We start from the raw sequence: 14,613 nt of genomic DNA on the forward strand, positions 1-14,613 counted from the left end.
TTTTATGAGTTATGCTGGGGTACCATACAAATCTCATCTCATCAATCAATGCACCTAGCTGGTTTGCCCAGTGCACTACAAGGAACAGACATACTCCCAGCAATCAGGATCGTATAAATGTGAATACATTGCTTTAAAGCCCAACCTCCTATAACTTTAGAAATATCCCTTTCATTAAATCATACTTTCAGACTTTCATACAAAATACTGCTTTGTTTAGCCTAGTTTACAGGCTAAACTGATAATGACTGTCAGGAGCATTGTAACTGCTTGTTTTACATGGGGCACTTCAGGGGCGAACGGAGGATTGTCGGGGGGGTGATTTCCCCCCCGACCCAAAAAAAAAATACCCCCCGTGAGAGCTGCTGCGCATGCGCAGCAGCTCCGCTTCTTCAGCGCTGTCCTATACAGCTGCCGCGGCGCTGTCTAAGAAGCGTCCGCGGCAGTGCTGTATACACTACAGCACCGCCGCGGACGCTTCTTTGACAGCGCCGCGGCTGCTGTATAGGACAGTGCAGCTATAGCGGCCACTTAGTTAGCGCAGGGGGGGTTTCTGGAGACTCAGAAACCCCCCCTGCGTGCGCCACTGCACTTTTATGTGTGAAGCTTTTTATTACATTGTTTGTAGTGTGCCTATGAATACAGCTCTCTGTAGTTGTGCAAATGAAAAGTATGTCCCTTTAAAAGTAATCTTACTCTGCAAAATGAAATGTCATTTTTAAACTGCTCCACTGGTGCGCTGGCTCCATATTCGGTAAATAATAACATCACTCTACCCAACTCCTCTAGTCGGGCCGTGAAAACGTGTGCTCTGCAAACACAATGTTCTGCAAACCTTGGTGGAAATTGCACGGTGGAACCAAAGGTGATTTTGCATGACTCGACTGCTGTTTTTCACTTCAAAAATAACCTCTTTATTGCACACATATTTTGATGGTTGCTAACTGGCTTCTTTATCTTCCATGCACTGTGATTATCCTGCAGGGGGTGTAAATCTGTGCATTTTGGGCAAATCTGGAATAATTCACAAATTTATTTGTGAAACACTGAAATTCGGCAGAATTTCCGAATCTTTGTAATCGCCCATCTCTAATACTATATTCATTTGAAAAGTTCCCTGCAGTATTCAGCATAAAAAGAAAAGATTTAAAGTGTAACTATAAATAGTCTTTCCGAAAAGCCACATCACTTAGAACATTTGTAGAGTTGTAGTACAGCCTAAGCTGTTGAAATGAGCATTAGACCCTCGTGCTTCTCTGAGCCACGGAAACTGCAACAGAACCGCAGGCTTTTTTCAAAATTACTTTTGGCATATACGCTGATTTGCTTAATTCCTCTTTGAGTGTCCCAAATAACCTCTGAGAATGTGGTTCAAGGTGTTTATGTGTCAGGACAATATCAAAAATTATTCAGTGGATAAGTTACATGTCATCGCATTGAGATTAAAAACTCTTAGTCATTTGTCATAACTCTGCTGCCCCCTAGTGGTTCATATATATGTATATGATATTTTTAAAGATTTCTATGCTGGTCTCTTAGTAGCATTTGGACTATTCACTGAATATAAACTAACATTGAGCATCATAATGAATAGTCAAATTCATAATACTGCATAAATCCTACAGCACAGGGGGAACAGGATCAGTCCGTCCATATAATACAATTATTTGTTATTGTTATTAATTCATTGCTCCGTTACAAATGTCAGCACTTAGATAAAAATGTGTACGGGGCATATTAATATGAGTTTAAGGGGAAGGGCTGAACATCAGATTTGCATTGTAATGATCTAAGTCTAGCAACTTAACTTTCATGTCGCTAGAAATTTTTTATTAATAGCTTGTTTGTTTATTTTAAAGTTTTTTACCTGAAAAGTTTAAATATTTGTCAAAACTGAATGTCGAACAGTGATTTCATCACATTGCATACCACCTTTTAAAATGTTATTACATGGCGGACTGAATCTGTAGCATGACATGGTAGGTGTGAAACCCTGCACATTGAGTATTGCTTCATGCTAACCGTTAGTGGTCCCTACTGCACAGAGTAAAGAGTCCCAGGTAGGGATGTCCTCTAAAGTAAGGAAAAATAATAATTCCATTGATGCAATTTTCAATTTGTCCTCACAATGTGGAAAAATGGAGAAAAAAGTCCCATCAAATGACCATCATTTTAATTCTGTGGATTAATCACCCCAATAAGGCAATCCAATAGTTACAGCTGGAGATACCATTTCCAAAGCCACTGTTAAACCCCTTCAGTGCTAAGGATGAGTGGGACTTGTACTGCACATACACCTCAAAAGTGCTAAGGACCAGTTCCACTTGTCCTTAGCACACAAGGGGTCCACATTAGTAAAGATTATACTTACCTGCAGATGGGGGCAGGGGGAATGGGGGTGAATAATGACATGATGGCAACAGTGCTGGTCATACAGCAAGCCCGCACTATGCTACTACACTGCAGAAATATTTGAAGAGCCAGGAGATGGAGGAGGGCCCTCAAAATGTCAAATCTCCCCCCTTCATTACATATGGGGGTGCACCTTTGTTTAAATAACAATAACCCCTACAATACAGAAATCATGAAAAAGTCCAGGGTTGGGGGAGTATCTCCCACGCTGGCTTCAATAAACTCAGTAATAATTTCAAATTATGTGGCCCTTTAATAAATACTGTTTGGTGATCACACAGATGGGGTGGGGTATTGTTATGCCCAGATCTCCTCCATTCTAGCACCAAGAAACTCTGGGGACCACTCATTTGAAAGAGCATAGTCCCCTCTTTCAAACGATGTGCCCCACTACTAGTTATTTGTTTACTTAAAAATAATACCATACACTACAGAAAGCATTAAGAGTTTAATAGAGGGGTTTTTTTTAATGCCCAGAGCTCCCCCATTCTGGCTTGAATAAGCTCAAGGGTAAACCCACGTGATACAGTACGTTGTCTATATTTAAAAATAGACTATCAATATTATTCTTACACATTTTATGCTTTTTTCAAGACAGTGCAAACTATCAAAAAAATGCATCATTCTTTTTAAGTCCAAAATATATTATGAAAACCCATGTGTAGAATCCTACTTTCGTCTGTTTTGAAAAGGCGGATCAATCCAAACACAAGAACCACAAAGTATAACTTAGTTCATTTTCTTGCAATGTCAATTAAAGAAAACTTTTTTGCTTGTTGTGGGTAAATATTCTTTGCAGTGTCAGGAGGGATAAGTAAACATATTATGAAAACTCAAGGTCCGGTGAAAAATACATGGTATACTCTGTGTGATTACTGCATAAACAAATTACTGATATTGCTGTTGGAATGCGACCAGTCCAAAAACTGCCAAAATAGCACTTTTTGTGACTGTCTTCCAGGTGCAGTAGATGTCACTTTGTCACTCATACAGCTCTGACCGTGCATATATATATATATATATATATAGAGAGAGAATATAGGTCACCTTTAAAGTGCTCCGTTTCCAAAATAAACATGGCATTTTTTTTTATAATGTAACTTCTTCATTCCCTGAGTTGCCTGTCACTCAAATTTAAATATGTCACCTTGTAGATATCTGTACAACATTTTACTCCATATTCAAGAAGAACTCTGACTAGTGACTTACACAGTTGCTCTGTTTTTGGAGACAAACCGTGCCATGTGCAATATTTACTTAATACATATAATGCAGCTCTGCTCAAAAACTGACCTCCGCCACCTCAGTGGAGTGGAGAGAGCAATGAAACATGCTACATGGTAATGACTAATTTCTCGCCAAACATGCATGCTCTTTCCCTCCTTCTGGTATGCCCCCATCTGCCAGCTAAAAGGGGCAGAGAGGTGAAAAATATGGAGGAAAGAGTTAAAATGTACCACTCTATTCTCTCTATATTTGCTTTACATACATCTCTATGTTTATATCGTGTACCAGTTTGTATGCATCCAGGGGAGGGCTGGGAAATTTTAACCTGGTGGGCAAGACCCAGCAGCGTATTAGGAACATTGTAAAGGAAACAAAAATGCAGGTGGCCCAGTGACCCAGCCCAGCCTTCCCATGTATGCATCCCATGATATTATTAGTCTTTTGTAGCAATTAGTTTACTTTCTACTAATATTCCTGAATACTTTTTTTAAGATTTCCTTGACTACGGGAGTAGTTCCGATTTTCAAAGTTACACACACTCTTGTTGTTGGTGACAATCAGGAATCAAGTGGCGTTTTCTTGATTGATTCACCACTACCCTTCTTTCCTAGTAAGGGAAACATTGTGGCAGCACAGTGGCCTAGTGGTTAGCACTTCTGCCTCACAGCACTGGGGTCATGAGTTCAATTCCCGACCATAGCCTTATCTGTGTGGAGTTTGTATTTTCTCCCTGTGTTTGCATGGGTTTCCTCCCACACTCCAAAAACATACTGGCAGGCTATATGGATATATATTCGGACTTTGCTTGTTCCCATACTTAGCTTATGAGTCACTTTTACCTTTGCAGTCTGGCTGGACCGAAATGCAAAATGTAGACTTAACCTCATGTTTCAAACTCCTATTGTCCCATAGATTGTAAGCTTGCGAGCAGGGCCTTCTCACCTCTTTGTCTGTTTTACCCAGTTTGTTTATTAGTTTACAGTGTTTGTTCCCAATTGTAAAGCGCTACGGAATATGTTTAAACAATGCAATGAATATTATAAAAAATATTTCTGGTCTTTACATACCAACATGTTTTCCTTTTTTTATTTCATATGATAAATGCCATAAATAAACTGGAAGTGTGTATAAGTGTTTGTAGTATTCATAAATATATGCAAAATATGTGAAAATACTTATATAGATGTAAATTAATTATCACTATATATAAATATACCCAGTCAATGGTTAACACATCTCAAGTCTGCTAACATTTTTTTTTTTTGCTTCTTAAATTTTAATTGCAGATTTTAACATGTTTAGAAGACACTTTTTAATCTAGGCAGAAATCTGCTTTAAATAAACATCATTGGATGTGCTAATATTGTTGCATTAACAATTAAGTCTGCATTTCAGAAGATACAGTATGCTTTGGATATCCTGGAGCCAAATAAATCTTGTTAGCCTGTGAAAAAAACTGTTTACTTTCATAAGTTTCAAATAATAACATCGAAGATCGACACCTTTTATCTTCTCGCTGCAAACAGATGTTTTCGGAGGATTGACTTACAGGCGATGACATATCACACAACTGAAGGTGAATTTCAGGTCATTAGCTAATAAACAGATGTTTCCCAGGTTAGATAAATTCTGAATTTAAATTAGACTGCCCAATCATCATCTGCTTTCTCTAGCTCCTGAGAAATATAAAACTGACTGATTTAAAGGAATGATCTGGGTATTTAAGTGCCATGTCGTTCAATAAAAGTGACAGTGTTTTTTTCTTCTTTACATTGTTGTTCTGGAAACCTTAAGAGCTGATTCAAACATAGGCACTGGGAAAATGGTTTAGAACACGAGAAAAGTAATGTGCATTTTAAGTCATACATTTTTATTGCTTTTCCCATGCACTTTTTATACATTATGGTTTACCAACACAACCTATGCATTTTAATGTGCTGCTTTCCAAAAATGATATAAATATATGTTGGTTGTGGAGCTGATTTTGTACTTTGCATTAGGGATGAGCGCACTCGGATTTCTGAAATCCGAGCCCACCCGAACGTTGCGGATCCGAGTCGGATCCGAGACAGATCCGGGTATTGGCGCCAAATTCAAAAGTGAAACTGAGGCTCTGACTCATAATCCCGTTGTCGGATCTCGCGATACTCGGATCCTATAAATTCCCCGCTAGTCGCCGCCATCTTCACTCGGGCATTGATCAGGGTAGAGGGAGGGTGTGTTAGGTGGTCCTCTGTGCTGTTTAGTTCTGTGCTGTTTAGTTCTGTGCTGTTTAGTTCTGTGCTGTTTAGTGCTGTGCTGTGCTGTGCTGTTTAGTGCTGTGCTGTGCTGTGCTGTGCTGTGCTGTGTTCTGCAGTATCAGTCCAGTGGTGCTGTGTGCTGTGCTCTGTCCTTCTGAGGTCAGTGGTGCTGCTGGGTCCTGTGCTGTGTCCTGTTCAGTCCAGTGGTGCTGTGTCCTGTGCTCTGTGCTTCTAAGGGCATAGTTATTTCCCCAATATTCCCCTGTGTTTAAAAAAATAAAAAAAAGTTTTTTTAAAAAATACCAAAAACTACTTTAATATTTTTTAATTACCACAAAATTTTCACAACCAATCCTGCAGTATAAGCCCATTGGTACTGCAATATTACCAAGTTCACACATTCAGCAGTAAAAGTCCAGTGGTACTGCAATATTACAAAGTTTACACATTCTGCAGTATCAGTCCAGTGGTGCTGTGTCCTGTGCTCTGTCCTGCTGAGTTCCGTAGTGCTGCTGGGTCCTGTGCCGTGTCCTGTTCAGTCCAGTGGTGCTGTGTCCTGTGCTCTGTGCTTCTAAGGGCATAGTTATTTCCCCATTATTCCCAAGTTTTTTAAAAATAAGAAAAAAGTAAAAAAAAATAAAAAATTTAAAAAAAAAAAAAAAAATAATAATTATAACCAAATTTGCAAAACCAATCCAGCAGTATAAGTCCATTGGTACTGCAATATTACCAAGTTCACACATTCTGCAGTATCTTGTGCTACATATAATGGAGACCAAAAATTTGGAGGATAAAGTAGGGAAAGATCAAGACCCACTTCCTCCTAATGCTGAAGCTGCTGCCACTAGTCATGACATAGACGATGAAATGCCATCAACGTCGTCTTCCAAGCCCGATGCCCAATCTCGTAGTACCGGGCATGTAAAATCCAAAAAGCCCAAGTTAAGAAAAAGTAGCAAAAAGAGAAACTTAAAATCATCTGAGGAGAAACGTAAAGTTGCCAATATGCCATTTACGACACGGAGTGGCAAGGAACGGCTTAGGCCCTGGCCCGTGTTCATGACTAGTGGTTCAGCTTCACCCACGGATCTTAGCCCTCCTCCTCCTCCCCCCCCTACAAAAAATTGAAGAGAGTTATGCTGTCAGCAACAAAACAGCAAACAACTCTGCCTTCTAAAGAGAAATTATCACAAATCCCCAAGGCGAGTCCAAGGGTGTTGGTGGTTGTCAAGCCTGACCTTCCCATCACTGTACGGGAAGAGGTGGCTCGGGAGGAGGCTATTGATGATGTAGCTGGCGCTGTGGAGGAACTTGATGATGAGGATGGTGATGTGGTTATTGTAAATGAGGCACCAGGGGGGGAAACAGCTGATGTCCATGGGATGAAAAAGCCCATCGTCATGCCTGGTCAGAAGACCAAAAAATGCACCTCTTCGGTCTGGAGTTATTTTTATCCAAATCCAGACAACCAATGTATGGCAATATGTAGCTTATGTAAAGCTCAAATAAGCAGGGGTAAGGATCTTGCCCACCTAGGAACATCCTCCCTTATACGTCACCTGAATAACCTTCATAGTTCAGTGGTTAGTTCAGGAACTGGGGCTAGGACCCTCATCGGTACAGGGACACCTAAATCCCGTGGTCCAGTTGGATACACACCAGCAACACCCTCCTCGTCAACTTCCTCCACAATCTCCATCAGATTCAGTCCTGCAGCCCAAGTCAGCAGCCAGACTGAGTCCTCCTCAATACGGGATTCATCCGAGGAATCCTGCAGCGGTACGCCTACTACTGCCACTGCTGCTGTTGCTGCTGTTAGTCGGTCATCTTCCCAGAGGGGAAGTCGTAAGACCGCTAAGTCTTTCACCAAACAATTGACCGTCCAACAGTCGTTTGCCATGACCACCAAATACGATAGTAGTCACCCTATTGCAAAGCGTATAACTGCGGCTGTAACTGCAATGTTGGTGTTAGACGTGCGCCCGGTGTCCGCCATCAGTGGAGTGGGATTTAGAGGGTTGATGGAGGTATTGTGGCCCCGGTACCAAATTGTGTACCGGGGCCACCACACTACGCAGTCAAGATACTTGTTTGGTGGAATTCAGACCAGTTGAGGGTTTTATTATTATATTGTGTGGACCACTCTATCTATACCACACTACAACTCTATACCACTCTATTTCCTACTTTAATTCTATTTAATTCTATTTCCTACTTTAATTCTATTACTAATTAATTACCATAAAGAGGAACAAAAAAAACCAATTTTACCAAAAGTATAATATGACTTAGACTTACAAACACTACACTTTAAAGATCGTGCCTTTAAATGAAAAAGTCAGTCTTCATTGCACGACTATGTGCAACAGGGACATTTTTTTGGGTTTACAAAGTCAAACAATAACACTTCGACCCTGTCTGTCTGGGGTCTCTCAATGACGAATTGTCTGTACCATGTTTGGAGGAGGTATTGTGGCCCCGGTATCAAATTGGGTACCGGGGCCACCCCACTATGCAGTCCAGATACTTGTTTGGTGGAATTCAGACACGTGGAGGGTTTTTTAATTATATTGTGGCCTCGGTACCAAATTGTGTACCGGGGCCACCACACTACGCAGTCAAGATAGATAGATGCGTATTGCGTATCATAGATAAAGTACATTCAGTGGTGTGGGGCAAATTGAAAAATATTCCAAATGCACTGACATTATCAAAAACAAGAGGTTGTCACACGCTAAAACTCCAACATGTATATGATGGAGAGGATGGAGGAGCAGCCGTATGTGTAGTGTAATGCAGATCTGTTGAAGGTTTTTTATATATTTTATTGTGGTGCCCAGTGCCCACTCCTCTACGCAGTCCAGATACATTTATTGGTGCGAATCATAAAAGTTCAGGGTTTTTAATATATATTGTGGTGACCCACTCCTCTACGCAGTCCAGGTACAATTATTGGTGCGAATCATAAAAGTTCAGGGTTTTTAAGATATTGTGGTGACCCACTCCTCTACGCAGTCCAGGTACAATTATTGGTGCGAATCATAAAAGTTCAGGGTTTTTAAGATATTGTGGTGACCCACTCCTCTATGCAGTCCAGGTACAATTATTGGTGCGAATCATAAAAGTTCAGGGTTTTTAAGATATTGTGGTGACCCACTCCTCTACGCAGTCCAGGTACAATTATTGGTGCGAATCATAAAAGTTCAGGGTTTTTAAGATATTGTGGTGACCCACTCCTCTACGCAGTCCAGGTACAATTATTGGTGCGAATCATAAAAGTTCAGGGTTTTTAAGATATTGTGGTGACCCACTCCTCTACGCAGTCCAGGTACATTTATTGGTGCGAATCATAAAAGTTCAGGGTTTTTAAGATATTGTGGTGACCCACTCCTCTACGCACTCCAGGTACATTTATTGGTGCGATTCATAAAAGTTCAGGGTTTTTAATATATATTGTGGTGACCCACTCCTCTACGCAGTCCAGAAAGATACCTTGTTGCAACGTTTTGGACTAATAACTATATTGTGAGGTGTTCACAATACACTGTAAATTAGTGGAAATGCTTGTTATTGAATGTTATTGAGGTTAATAATAGCCTAGGGGTGAAAATAAGCCCAAAAACTTGATTTTTAAACTTTTTATGTTTTTTTCAAAAAAAATCCGAATCCAATACCTTAAATCCGAACCGAGACCTTTCGTCAAGTGTTTTGCGAGACAAATCCGAACCTCAAAAATAACGAAAATCCGGATCCAAAACACAAAACACGAGACCTCAAAAGTCGCCGGTGCACATCCCTACTTTGCATCAACTCACATGCATGCCTACATCAGCTATTAATTTGTTCTTGGTCTTTGCCCGTCAGAAATGGTTTTGTGTTCTCCTATGTACTGTTAAGCCTCTAGGTGTGTAATATACGCACACCTAGAGGCTCATTTATAGTTGGGCGCGTTTGCACCAAAACCTCAAGAATAAAATATTTATTTAATAGTGCACACATTTTGAGATATGCCAGGTGAAAAAAGGAATAGCAATGGCACCGTGTGTATGTCAGATATAGTTGTAGACAGCTCAATACAGACATTTGCTGGTAATTTGCTTAGTAGTTCGGGCTTCACATCGTATGTAAAGTTTGTATGTAATAGCTGGAATTTAGGTAACTAATACATGGGTAAAAGTAGTGTGTGTGCTTTTTAACTGTATTCTGTGGCATTTATACTTCTGCAAGTGCTAGCATGCTTTGGTAACCATGGATAACGATACATGTGCCAACATACCCAAGCCGTTTAGAGCTGCCACAACTTGCTGGGACCAGTAGTGCACCTGCTCAAAAATACTGAGAATTTAATTTTAACATTTTACTATCCCAATAACTCAACCTCGTGCTGAACAAGCCAGGTCTGTGTGACATTAGGACAAGGGGGTGCAAGCTCTGCAGACTTCCCTATTATATGGTCACTAGCCCCAGCCTGCCATAGCCTAGTGCTGGTAGCTGCTTTTTCGCCGTACCCCACGCTGCTCATCTCCCCCCAAATTGCTGCTACAAGTCCAGGCTGTGAGAACTGATGATGAAAGCCATTTTGGGGTGGCGTATCATTTATATTTTTTTAAAATTCTGTATACATATATTGTTTTATACTAGCGAGGTCAGTGCTGATAATCATCATAAGTATGGATATCTTGCTCCAGGAGTCGAGCACCCATAACACATATGTGTCATGCCCCAGACCTGTTTGCGGGCACCTGTACCGTTACCCTCTTCTCTAAAGCAGTAATGCCGGCATATCCTGACATCGGTTGCTCGCATGTATCGTTGGCAGTCTGCTCTGCGCATGTGCAGATTCCACTTTTGGAAACTCCCCTCTTCCCTCATTGGCCACGGGATAGTGGAGCACTATTAAAACCTTCTAGGTGCACCTGTCCATTGCATGTTCTTCAAACTCACTGTGCTCTAGGATCTGGCTCCTGTCTTCCGTTGTGGTTTCAGCCTGCTCTATTCCAGCATTGAACCCGCTGTTCCAGTGACTCCTCTACCATCACCCGAGTTACCTGTATCGTATCAGCTCGGTTCTCTCCATCTGCTGCCTCTCTACTCCAGTATTGAACCCCCTGTTCCAGTGACTCCTCTACCATTACCTGAGTCACCTGCATCGTGTCAGCTCGGTTCTCTCCATCTGCTGCCTCTCTGAGCTACCACTGTTCCTGTGACTTCTCTGCAGCTGTCTCAACTTACTTATGTGGTATCAGCCTGCTGTATCTCAGCATTGAACCCGCTGTTCCAGTGACTCCTCTACCATCACCTGAGTTACCTGTATTGTGTCAGCCTCGGTTATCTCCATCCGCTGCCTCTCTGAGCTACCGCTGTTCCTGTGACTTCTCTGCAGATGTCTCAAGTTACTTACATCGTATCAGCCTGCTCTACTCCAGCATTGAACCCGCTGGTCTAGTGACTGTTCTACCTCTACGCTAGCTTTCTGTATTGTGTCACCCTCAGCCTCCTGCCTCCATCTGGCTCCTCCTCAACTCTCTGCTGCACTCTCTCTCTCGGGACCGTGACCTGCGGGACAGGTGCCGCTAAGCCCATACTCCCTTGCGGAAGTCCCTGGTGAATACCACCTACTTGTTAAACTCCGTGCCTGTGAGAGAGCTCATCATCCTGCAGAGTCCGGGGAATCATTGCTCTACCAGGCCAACCCGTGACAATATGCCTCCCAACTAATGTTTACAACCCCCTTCCTTCCACCATTCTGCCACTCAAGATGCAAGAAGGGGAAAGTTATGGATGTAAAAAAGTCTGTATATGGACACAGAGATATTTACATTTGGTACACATGTACAGTACAGAAAAGTGTATTTTACACTTGTAAAGGGTTTCATTTTTATTAATGAAGAATTTGAGAAAGCCATGCATGTTTTTTCACAATATTAGGGCTATGTGCAAAACTTCAGTAAAAACCCTATGACCTCTTGCAAAATAATATCTCTAAATTCGTCTTGTCACCTACCCTTGTAGTCCATTTAAATACCAGCACCACCCATTCAAAATCCTGGTTGGTGCTTTTGTTCTGTTAGGTGCACATAATGCTCCCAGCTAGTTACACCCTAAATTATACATGTTGCATTCATAAATGTCTCTCAAGCTCTAGACCTTATGTTTCGGATTAGCAGGAGCCCTTCATTTTACTGTCCACTCAAAGAATAGGTAAAGGGCAATGTTTATGGTGGCACTCCATTCTTCAATAAAGTAGCCAAGGCAAAGGTTGTCCTTTGCTATATCAGAGAGCATATTCACTACTACTCCTTTTTTAAGAATCAAAGCTTATTTACAGCTGTTCCCACTCAGGAATAGAATCACTTAAACTTGGAATAACAATTTGTACAAAATTGCAATATAGGGGCTACAGACTTGGGTGCTGGCCAGCTTGTAGCTGATCCCTTGGGATTTTCACCCACTTCTTCGGCTGGGTATCCCGCTGTAGCAGGAACTATCAAGTTCGTAGTGAGAAGACAGGGAAGTTCACCTTTATTGTCACTAGTGCAGGAAATTAACATAATCGCAGAATGCACAGTGGTCAGGACTACAACATGACAATTGGTGCCCAGTGAGCAAGTACATAACAAAAGATAGTAGGAGACTGGATGTTCAGGCCAAGTTAATAACACTAGGCCTGGCAGAAGATTCATAGAGTCTGACACAGAGCAACTCACTGTACTGCTATATCTTATTAACATCATAAGCCCACCCAGTTATGTGTCGAAAGGGTAGAGCTATCAGACTCCCTAATGTCTTAACCCCTAGGCAAACATTCTATTGAATTATACTAAAAGAATAAAAAGAGTAAAAGACAATAAAGTGTTACTGGTAGGTAACTAGTCTTTAAAGTATCACAATATCAACATGTAAAGTTAAAACAGTTCCTTTTGTGAAAGAAATAGCTGTGAATTGTACAGAAATAACATCCACAATGTATGTCCACTTATGATAGGTTAAAAATCAACATAATAAAGTCAAGATGGGGATATTTGTAAAATCTCACTATTATTGTGTCATAGGATAGATTGTCCTCATACGTCCGTAATGGATATTATTAGAACATATATGGGAACTTCCTTCTGTCTATCTGTCCAGATCAGGCAATATGTATTGCAACCTTGTCTCAATCTCAACCATGGTAAAAGATAGAGAGCCACACATAGTAAAACACTATCAAAAATTTAATGAAAAAGTATTAAAACACAATTACACAATGACGTGGTGAAGCACACATCAAAGAATTCCACGTGTTCTCAAGTCTGTAAATGCTGACAGCGGTGTAGGGAGACAAACCTCTGTGATGTACGTTTGCCGCTCTTGTTAACCTTGTGTGAATCCCAAAAGAGTCCGGTGATGTCAGTTCCAGCAATGAACAAATGTGGATTCTCGTTAGTGCAAGGATAAGAACCCTACACATTTCGCCACTTAGACTTTGTCAGGGGATGACGTTAAAAGTTTTGGATGCAGAATATATGATGTTTGCAGCATGATCATTGGTGAGTGGCGAAATTAGATAATTGGATGTAATTAATCTTGATATATAAAGTGATGTTAAACGTAGACATAGACATACATTATTATTATACTTAGAGATGCTGTTTAGTTTATGGAAATCCACACAGAAATAAAAGGTTCCATTGGCCTTTAGGACAAATAGAGTGGGGTTACACCACTCACTTGTGGCTTGTTCGATGACCCTAGATTTTAATAATTTCTGAGCCTCCTTCTTTCCCATATCTAATTTTCATTCAGGGAGCCTATAGGCCTCTGGAGTACCCTGACTCTTGGTGGGATAGCAATTTAGTTTCTTACCAAGTTGGTTCTCCCAATCATGTCTGATAGCTCCTTAGTTAGAGCACCTAGAGACACTTTGGTCATAGAAGAGAGTTGACTAGTAAAAGACATGGAATTCCACACTTGCTTTCCCGATACCTGAGAGTCTAGATTCCACCTCTACTGCAACAAAGTGTACCAAATAATCCACTTGTTCTTTCTACACATTTTGGAGGTTAACATGATATATTAGGTTCAGTTTCCTAGTTTCTGGTTGTGAAATTTCATAATTCACATTATTATTATTACTCTTCATCATTATTATTTTTATTATTATCTTCTTCCTCATAATTATTGGAAAGACTTCCAACAATCTATGCTGCTACCTAATCTTTTACAACTAAGGGAGTGAGTTCATATTCAGAGTTCACATAAAGTTCATACAGTGATCTTAGCAAAGAGTGTGACGTTTAACATAGTACTGCTAAACAGTTACATTCTGTGAGACTAGATAACTGGTCCAGCTTATAATAGAGGGTCATTTGTAAGTATTGTCATTGTTCATTAATTGAGTGTAATTATCAATATGTCATTACTGATGCCATTGTAGAATGTTATTTTTCAGTTAATCTTTCTTGTACTGATATTGTATCATTGACATTGTTGTCATTTCATTTCATGGTAACATTTATGTTAACCACTCCATCCTTATCAAAAATGGAATCATTTTTATTTTACACCCAATTTATCAGGTCAGGGGCCTTTAAGTAACACAATATTTTAAGTAACATGCTAAGTGACTTACTATAAATCATTTGTATGAAGATCCATAACTTCACTCGGGTGGATGTACTGATCTTGAAAAAAAGGCGGAAGAGGTGAGATTACCATAAACCTTCTCCCCTCCAGGTGTGCTGAGGTACTGGTG

This window comes from Mixophyes fleayi, chromosome 10, assembly GCF_038048845.1.
Source record: "Mixophyes fleayi isolate aMixFle1 chromosome 10, aMixFle1.hap1, whole genome shotgun sequence".
NCBI lineage: Eukaryota > Metazoa > Chordata > Amphibia > Anura > Limnodynastidae > Mixophyes > Mixophyes fleayi.